The sequence below is a fragment of the Lactuca sativa genome, chromosome 6, assembly GCF_002870075.4.
Source record: "Lactuca sativa cultivar Salinas chromosome 6, Lsat_Salinas_v11, whole genome shotgun sequence".
In the NCBI taxonomy this organism is placed as follows: Eukaryota; Viridiplantae; Streptophyta; class Magnoliopsida; order Asterales; family Asteraceae; genus Lactuca; species Lactuca sativa.
This window is the reverse complement of record NC_056628.2, coordinates 81,835,156-81,843,633: the sequence shown is the minus strand read 5'-3', so window position 1 is coordinate 81,843,633 and position 8,478 is coordinate 81,835,156. Positions and strand designations below refer to the sequence as shown.

At 35.2% G+C, this 8,478-nt stretch overlaps 1 non-coding gene across 1 annotated transcript; it reads left to right on the top strand.

The window, feature by feature from the left end:
* Positions 1-6,984: 6,984 nt before the first annotated feature.
* Positions 6,985-7,091, top strand: LOC111891259 (small nucleolar RNA R71). Its single transcript, XR_002850126.1, has one exon. It is a non-coding gene; the product is annotated as a small nucleolar RNA R71 (small nucleolar RNA).
* The last annotated feature ends 1,387 nt before the right edge of the window (positions 7,092-8,478 follow it).

Here is an 8,478-nt window from a genome sequence, read left to right as displayed (position 1 = left end):
TTGGCTTGATTTCGATTTCTAGAGAGATAAAGTAGAGAGAGAAAGTAGAGAGAGATTGGAAAGGCTTCAAATGAGGCTATCTCAACTTTATATATGCTGAAATTTTGGGACACGGTGGAATTCTACCCGATACTGTCGTCAAGCGAGACTTTTGGTCGTACCCGATTTAATTATTTTTATAATTCGACGGAATAAAACAATTATTTTTCCAAATAATAAATTGGGGCATTTCCATGGATTTCTAACGTATTTGGACAATTATTAAGTTATAATAATAAACTTAAAATTAATGAGTTAAACGAACGGAAACAATTCTATGAAACGATTTTTTTATGACGGAACGGGTTACGACAACGGAACGAACTTCGGGTTGTCACAAAGCAGCTAGGGAGTTCCTTCTGTGAGCTTCTGCATTCGTGGTGAGTCTCCTCATTTTGTTATGAGTCAAACGCATCAATGTCGGCCTATTTGGTTTATGTATTGTAGGAAGACTCAAAGGTGGCTCATGGCACTTGTATGCTAGTTATGTAGTGTAGATTTTATGCTAGTTTTCTTTGTGATGCTTGCATGGAAGACCTGGGTGTGTCTCCTGGCACTTATTTGTAAGACCTAGGGTTTTGGCCCCTGACCTGGCAAGGAAGACCACGAGGCGGCTCGTGGCATAATGGCAAGACTATGGTTGGCACATAGCACTTTTATTGACTGAATGGATATGTATGGCTCATTGGATATGTATGGTATGTGGTATTTAGGGAGCTTACTAACTTTGTTCTTATAGTTTGTGGTTTATTATTTCAGGTACTTCCGGTTTGAAAGGGAAGGGTCCGGCTCAATCGCTGCGCATACACCCATGTTTTCCACAATATATCATCTTTGGGAATGAGCTCTGATAATTATTTTATTTTGAAATGCTTTTAAATGTTTGGATAAAGTTACAATGATTTTTTGATTATAATGAAAATGAAATCTATATCCTTGATTTTTGGGATGTTATAATGACCTTAAGTTGTCATGTGATGATCTTGGTTTTTCAACTAAAATCTTCTTCTTTTAAGGTCCAATTCTCCAAAGGTCCAATGCTTGTCACTTGTCATCCTTATTCTTCAAGGGTGTCTTGATTGGCTACAAAACAATTTAACTTAATAAGTATCACATATCAATGCAATTAACCAAAATATTAATTAAAATGTATTAAAATATTTCCTAAAAATGTGTATAAATATGACAACATCAAAATACCCCAAACTTATCTTTTGTTTACCCCCAAGCAAAACTAATCTTTTAAGTTAAACTTTCATCACCAACATCACATAATACAATCCATTTAGAACCCAACCATTATACCAATACCTCAATGCACATATTTCTGTCTAAGGTTCCTAAAAAAATCTTAATCCTAAATACTCACAATCCATATGAACCTTCATCCCATAGTTTATATGACACTCATTTCTACAACCCCCCCGAATCCATCTTCAGAAATCTTTCTTAAGCTCAAGATATATTTGGTTAAGCTTCCTGAGCATACATAATCTAGAAAGAATTACAATTTTTATTACCACAAATGATCTCTTGGAATTCATCACTTTTTTGATATTTTCTCTTCGATTTCTTTGAATTCACCACCTTTTTGTTTGATTTTTGGTATCTTCAATCTTTGATTCTTCATAATTTTTGATCTTTTTATCTTCATACTTCGATAGCTCTAAAATTCTTACAACTTTTTTTTATAACTTCTATTTTTTATATATATAACTCACTCTTTTTGCTCAAATCCTACATGCTTAAGCAAGGGATCTTAACTTCAACCTTTATTGGTAACAGATAATAGGCTAATTTCAATGACTACATAAACTTTCATGGATAGATTTCTGGTACATTCTGCAAAACTTATTATGCCATATAAACTACCAGATTATCTTTCATATCAAATTCTTTTCACTAAAACTTGGGAAGCCACAAATATAATATAACATATGTTGGCTTAATTAAACATTTGAGCTCACATTAGATCATCCCGTGCAACACTAGCAACTTAAGTTTTTAATTATTACTAGACTTAATTTTTAGATTATTATTTCAAATCTTTTTTTTAACTTTTCAAATTTTATAGCAATTTCCTTTTTCGATCCTCTACCCCACACTTATTTCATACAATGCCCTCATTGCATGCATAAAATAATTTAAAAGCAATAAAAGGGCAGAAAAGGAACAGACTCCCCTGGGGTAGTAGTGTCAAGATAGAATTCTGAAAAGCATGTGGAAACTTGAACACCTTATGTATGTGACTGGAACTTGGACTTCATTGATATGTGTGAATGTGTCGGCGAGATGTGAATCATAAACTTGCATCTTTAAAAAGTGTGGTTCATAAAATATTCAAAGCAAAGCATCTCAATGTGGGAAAACAAACACCACATTGTAAGGTTGAAAGTGTAGAGTAAAAATGCCATTTTTTGCGAACCAAGACGTGATAATAGTGGGTCACGACGTGGTGTCGATATAAAGTGAATTCTGAATCGTGATGGCCTCAATGTCACAATGTGAGAAATAAGAGTCGCGTCGTGAAAACTATGTGCAACAGAAAGCAGATTTGCAATAATTCTTCCATTCAAGCGATGTGCAATTAACCTTCTTAGTGGATTAAGACACTTCTAAAACTCACATTTTTTTTGGAACCCTCTCTATCTCTAGTCTCTTTTTGCACACGAAATTCACCCCACACTTATCAAAAATTATGGGCTTCGACTCGTAACTCTAAAACACACGTCTTCTCTTGCTTTCTCTATTTCCTCATTTTTTTTTCTTTCTCTCTCAATACTCCAATAAATCTACAACAAAACAAATGTTTGTGGAAAATAGAGAACAATCATCAAACATTCGTTACATGTCTTTAAATCATGCCAAATTACAAACACACCAAAACAAACGAAGAAAACAAAATAACTAGCAACAAAAATAAAAAGCATAAAAATCAATGATCATCATCTCCATCGTTTCTAGCTCCACTCAGCCATATGCCATCTCCTTGTCTCGACCATAGCTCCTCCCATGTTGGAATATAAGGATAATGAGGTGGCATGGTAGGCGGTCTCTCAACGTTAAGGTGTGAAAATAAAATATCAATTGCTTGATTATGATAATTGACACCGCCATGGAGATTAGCCAAATATGTACCAACCCAACTTTGGAACGATTTGATTGATACTCCACCCTCGAATTGTGGAGGTGGTTGTTGTGGCATACCCCTATCTCCATGTGATGTTACGTTTCTCCTTCCTCTTTGCCTCAGTTGTTCCCATGGTTGACTAATTTGTTCTTCATCATATTTCGAGGATATGACATATCCCCGACAAAGATTCACCATGACTCGCACAAGACCCAAAAATGATGTCGTCAAATCGGAGTCCTTGAAATGTGTCAATTTCCGAACAAAGTTAGGAATCAAAATTCCATTTGAACGAGCGAGTCATATAACCAAATATCCACCAGTAATAGGACTACCAGGCCGAGAATTTACAGTGTTTATCCCCAAAAATCTCGCTAGCATATAAGGATAATTACAAAAGACTCCCGGCGTGATGATGCTCCAAAGATAGAAAAGATTATGGGAAGGCATCTTGTCACTCTGATGTTTGTGATTTATGGTGAAGGTGATCAAGCGATGCAATAAACGATGGATGGGTGACCGAATATTCCCTTCGCAAGAATTCCACGAACTATACTCATGATTGTAAATGGATCTCTAAAATTGCACATCAAGCAATCCCGTGGTGAAGTCTCGAACACAGCCATGTAAAAATAAGATGAAATGTGGTGATTGGGTTTCCTCTTTTATGTACAACCCCATTCAGCAAGCAAACTCACACATGCTACATTCTTGATAAACACCTCCTAATCTAGATGCAAGGGCCCAGTTGAATGTCGGGTTAGTCATCCATTCTTCAATACTAATTGTGACAAAGAATTCAATGGACAAATCTCTATAAACCGGTTCTTGAATGGAAAATAAATTACGCCACCCATTGCATTGAAAGTGAACCCATCCCCTACATATATCTTTGTCTAGTATCGCTCCAATTCCACCACCATACCAACCCCACTAAGGAATGACCAATCAATCGCCGACGCTAACATGAACTCCTAATTATATAACAATCCCAATTTGAATAATTGTTGAGCATGGATTGCGAAATATTTTTGTGGGAATCGATATAGTGGATGTACACTATGAACATCAATATGTTCTTGTAAACTACCAAACAGATTAAGCAAATTAAATAAAATAGGAAATTGAAAACACAGTTTTCACGTCGCGGTGTTGAAAACCACATCGTGAACCTGGTTTGAAATGCATATTGTCGTCAGTCATTTGTAGAGCAATTTTAACTCAAATCAATGTTTGTGGTTTGTTTAGGCTGCTATTCTAAGGCTTTTAACATACATGCATCAATGATTCACTTGAAAAATCGACTTAATTTTTCAAATTTTTCATCAAGAACAAACCCTAACTTATAATCACTAAAAATATAGGGAACTTAAAGTTTAAGGAACTCATAACACATACCTTTGATTATGTAATGTAATAGAGAAGTAGGAAAAACAAAAATGTACGGCCGAAATCATATTGTGGGACCAGAAGCAACTTCATGATGTAATGTTGGAAAAAGATGCTCACAGACATCGACTGGTGTTCTAACTTATTTTTGTTACTTTGACTACTCCATGTTGTGGGCTTGACTGGGCCGAATTCTATGGGCTGTAGCATGTTGGGCTATATTTGGCTGAGTTATTTAGTCCAAATGGTCCATATAGAAACTAGTGCTTTTCCTCTTATTTAATTTATGAAATCATTATTATTTGTTTTTAAATAAATGTTGTTCATAAAAAAATATTTTTCTTTTACGATAAGGACCCACACTCAATTTTGAAAATATATGGAGATTGACCAAGAAAATTTATCCTAAAAATTCAAAACAAATAAAAGAAGAAAAAAGAAAAAAATGCAAGCTGAGCTCGGGTTGCCTCCCGAGAAGCACTTATTTTTTTTTTTGGTTTCATGAGCCCAAATATGTATGCCCTATGTGGTATTGGTTGGAGGTACCATCTCCATATGCACCTTCTGTTCTCTCCACTTTTTTCTTGTACGCTTGCACCATTCATAAATAAGCTTTTGTAGAATTTTCATTCTCCATTTTATAATCGCATTCCACGTTCTTTCGTTTCACCCCTTTATTCTTCACAACAAGTCCAGGTTCTCCTTTTTCTTTTGTAGCTCCTTAGCATCAACATCCTCCTTATCCAAAGTTGGCTTGCTCATCACTTGATACCACACTTTCTTCACTTATTAGGGAGTTTGAAATTTTAAATGAAAAGACCTCAAAGACCATTGGAATTGAAGCTCCAGGCTTGTTCACTTGACTTGTTCATTGTTTGAATTTCTTCCTTCATCAATTTCTCTATCTCCTTAAGCCTTTTTTCTTCACCCATAACAATATGTCATTTTGAGCATAATCTTTCTTGAATCCGTCTTCCACTCTGAAAGTCATTTCATCATCCCCCACTCGTAAGTTAAGCTTTGACTCGCAAATGTCCACCAAGGCTTGCACGGTATTAATTAAATGGCATCCCAGGATAATTATTCCTCGAGGATGAGTCACTGAACGATTAGCCATATAAATTTTCATTCTAGTATCCTTCAATTTTGGAAGGTTAAGCTTTTGGTAAAATGAATGTGGCATCAAATTTATACTCGCTCTAGAATCGGCTAAAGCATATGTTTTCCTGTTATTTCTAAATTTACATTGAAGTTTGAAGTGTAAGGCGTCTAGGATCTCCCATTTTCCTTGGTATCCCCTCCAAAATGACCATGGAGCTTTGCTCACTAAGAACCACCTTAGAGGTCTTCTCTAGTTGTTGGCGAGTGTCGAGTAAATCTTGAAGAAATTTGGCGTATTCAGAACTTTCTCTAAGGATTCAATAAAACGAGTATTAATCAGAATTCCATTAACTTGATTCATAAACTTGATATTCTCTTGAACCAGCGGGTAAAATCTGGCTCGAGAAAGAAAAGGTAAAGGAGGTTGATAAGGTCAAGCAACAGAAAAACTTTTCTACCTAGACTGAGACCACGTCGTGAGGATTGAATCCTTACATCTTGATGATGGTGTTTCAACAACAATTTTCTTTTTGATTTTCGTCCGTTTTGGCTGTGATTTGGGTTGCTTTGTCTCTTCTTCAAAGGCTACCAAGAAGTTAAAAATAGTGTCTTCTTTAGTAGTGATGGGCATAACATGTGGTTGCGGTTTATTATCGGGATTTTTAGGAGGTAACCACTCATTAACTAATATGATTATTTGTCCGAGTTGAGCTTCAATATTTTTGATGGATGCTTGATGATTTCTCATGGTAGCATCAACTGTATTGTGACATTTTTCAGAAGCTTCAATGAATCTGTAAAACATTGAGTCTAAGTCCACTTTTTTCTTGGATTGTGGTTGCTCTTTTTGGTAAAAGCCTCAGCCGGGTTTCCTATACTTCTCTTATTTTTTCTTTTTATGCTCATCATATGGAAACCATTCTTTCTTAGACTTCCTCTAATCTTCATCATACCAATCTCCACTTGATAAGTAAACTTTAGATTTCCTATTCCCGTTTTCATCTAGATGACAATCTTTTGTCAAATGTGGACCATTGTAATTTTCACAACCTACATGTATGGATTGATCCATCTTAGTCATTATTCAATCCATGCTACTTAAAATTGCCAATACCATCACCATATCTTACGAAACACCATTCCCGATCCCCCTAACTCTATCATTATGAGGGTTGTGATATTCATTTGAATGCTTTGAAAGTTCTTCGATTAGTTCTTTAATTTTAGCTCAATTCTTCTTTGTTAAAGGTCCTTGAGAATCAAAGAGTCTCCTTATCATGACGTCCACCCCACCGTAGAAGATCAAGACTTCTTGTTGCTCCTTTAGATCATTTTGGGGCCAATTTCTTATTAACCCAATATATCCCTCCCATGCCTCATATAAAGACTCCCCCACTTGTTGCTCGAAATTAGCTATAGCCTTCTTGAGTTTAGAAACTTTTAATGGTGGGAAAGTTGTTGGAGGAATTCTTCACGCATCTATGCCTAAGCAGTTATTGAACCTGGTGAAAGTCCCTTCAACCAATCGTTTGGTGCTCCTTTAAAAGTAACCGGAAGCGTTCTTAACATGTCAGTCTCTCATGGTACATTCGAAATGTTGAAATAGTCAGTTATGTCATTGAGTTTTTCGAGGTGCTTTTATACGTCTTCATGATCTTTTCCTTTAGTGCAGAAAGGATGTGTCCCTTAAGCTCAAAGGTAGTAGTAGCGGGAATTCCGGGTTGTACAAGTCTAGGACCGGTGTACTCTCGTATTCTTTTATTGTATGCTTCCACCGTCATGTAAACAATGTATGTCATGTTGTTTTTGGGCTTGCTTTCAGGTTCACTACTTCTGTCTTTTTCTGTTTCGGGCTCGTAACCAACTTCGTTTTTGTTACGAGTTATTTCAAAGGTTTCGAATGTGCTCTCATTTTTCAGAATTTTGTTTGATCCTCCTACGTTCTTGTCCTTCATTCTTGTCCTTCTTTTTATTAAAAGCTTACTTTGGATCTTCAAGTGGTGGTGTCAATGGTGTGTTTGATCTACGGGTCATATACTACTTAAACAAAAACAAAAATATAAACGTAAAAACGAACAAAAAAAAATTAAAAAGTCATACTAAACGATTACCACGATGTGGTAACAATGCCACCTTGTGGTAGATCGAAACAAGTCGACAGAACAAAAAACTGAAAAACAAAAAAATTAAAATCACTGAGATCGTGTCATGAGAAGGGCCCTCACGTCGTGAAGCCGAAGTTTTTGAAAAAAACTCAAACCTTACAGCAATTTTTTTTTTTTTTTTTTTTTTTTTTTTTTTTTTTTTGCGGTTTTACCCCCAAAAAAGGATCGATTAACCTAAAGCAGTTAAATTAGAAACTAAAATAGCCATTTCTCCGCAATGATGCCAAAAACTTGATGTTTGTAATTTTATACCTACTAGTTTTACCAACTATTTAACTAATTATTACGATTAAGGCTGTGAGCCTACTCACAAATAATATAGCAGAAATAGTTGGGTATCGAACTTAGGGAATAGATTTAGTCTACTAACAGATTAATCTAAAAACAAGCAATAATTAAAAAGAGTTTTATCTGATTTTTCAAGTTCATAAAAACACAAACACTTAACAAAAAATAGTTTTAATCAATATACTAAAAACACTTTCGTTTAGTTCGAATCCATCTTTTTCCTATGGTTATTTACTAATCATAGATTATTAAGGTTGGTTACCAATTATTATGTAATTAGTAATTTGAGTCCAATTTACTAATACCTTTACGAATTCTTGTACTACCATGTATGGTCATAAATAAGTAAACACTAAATTAGTTATT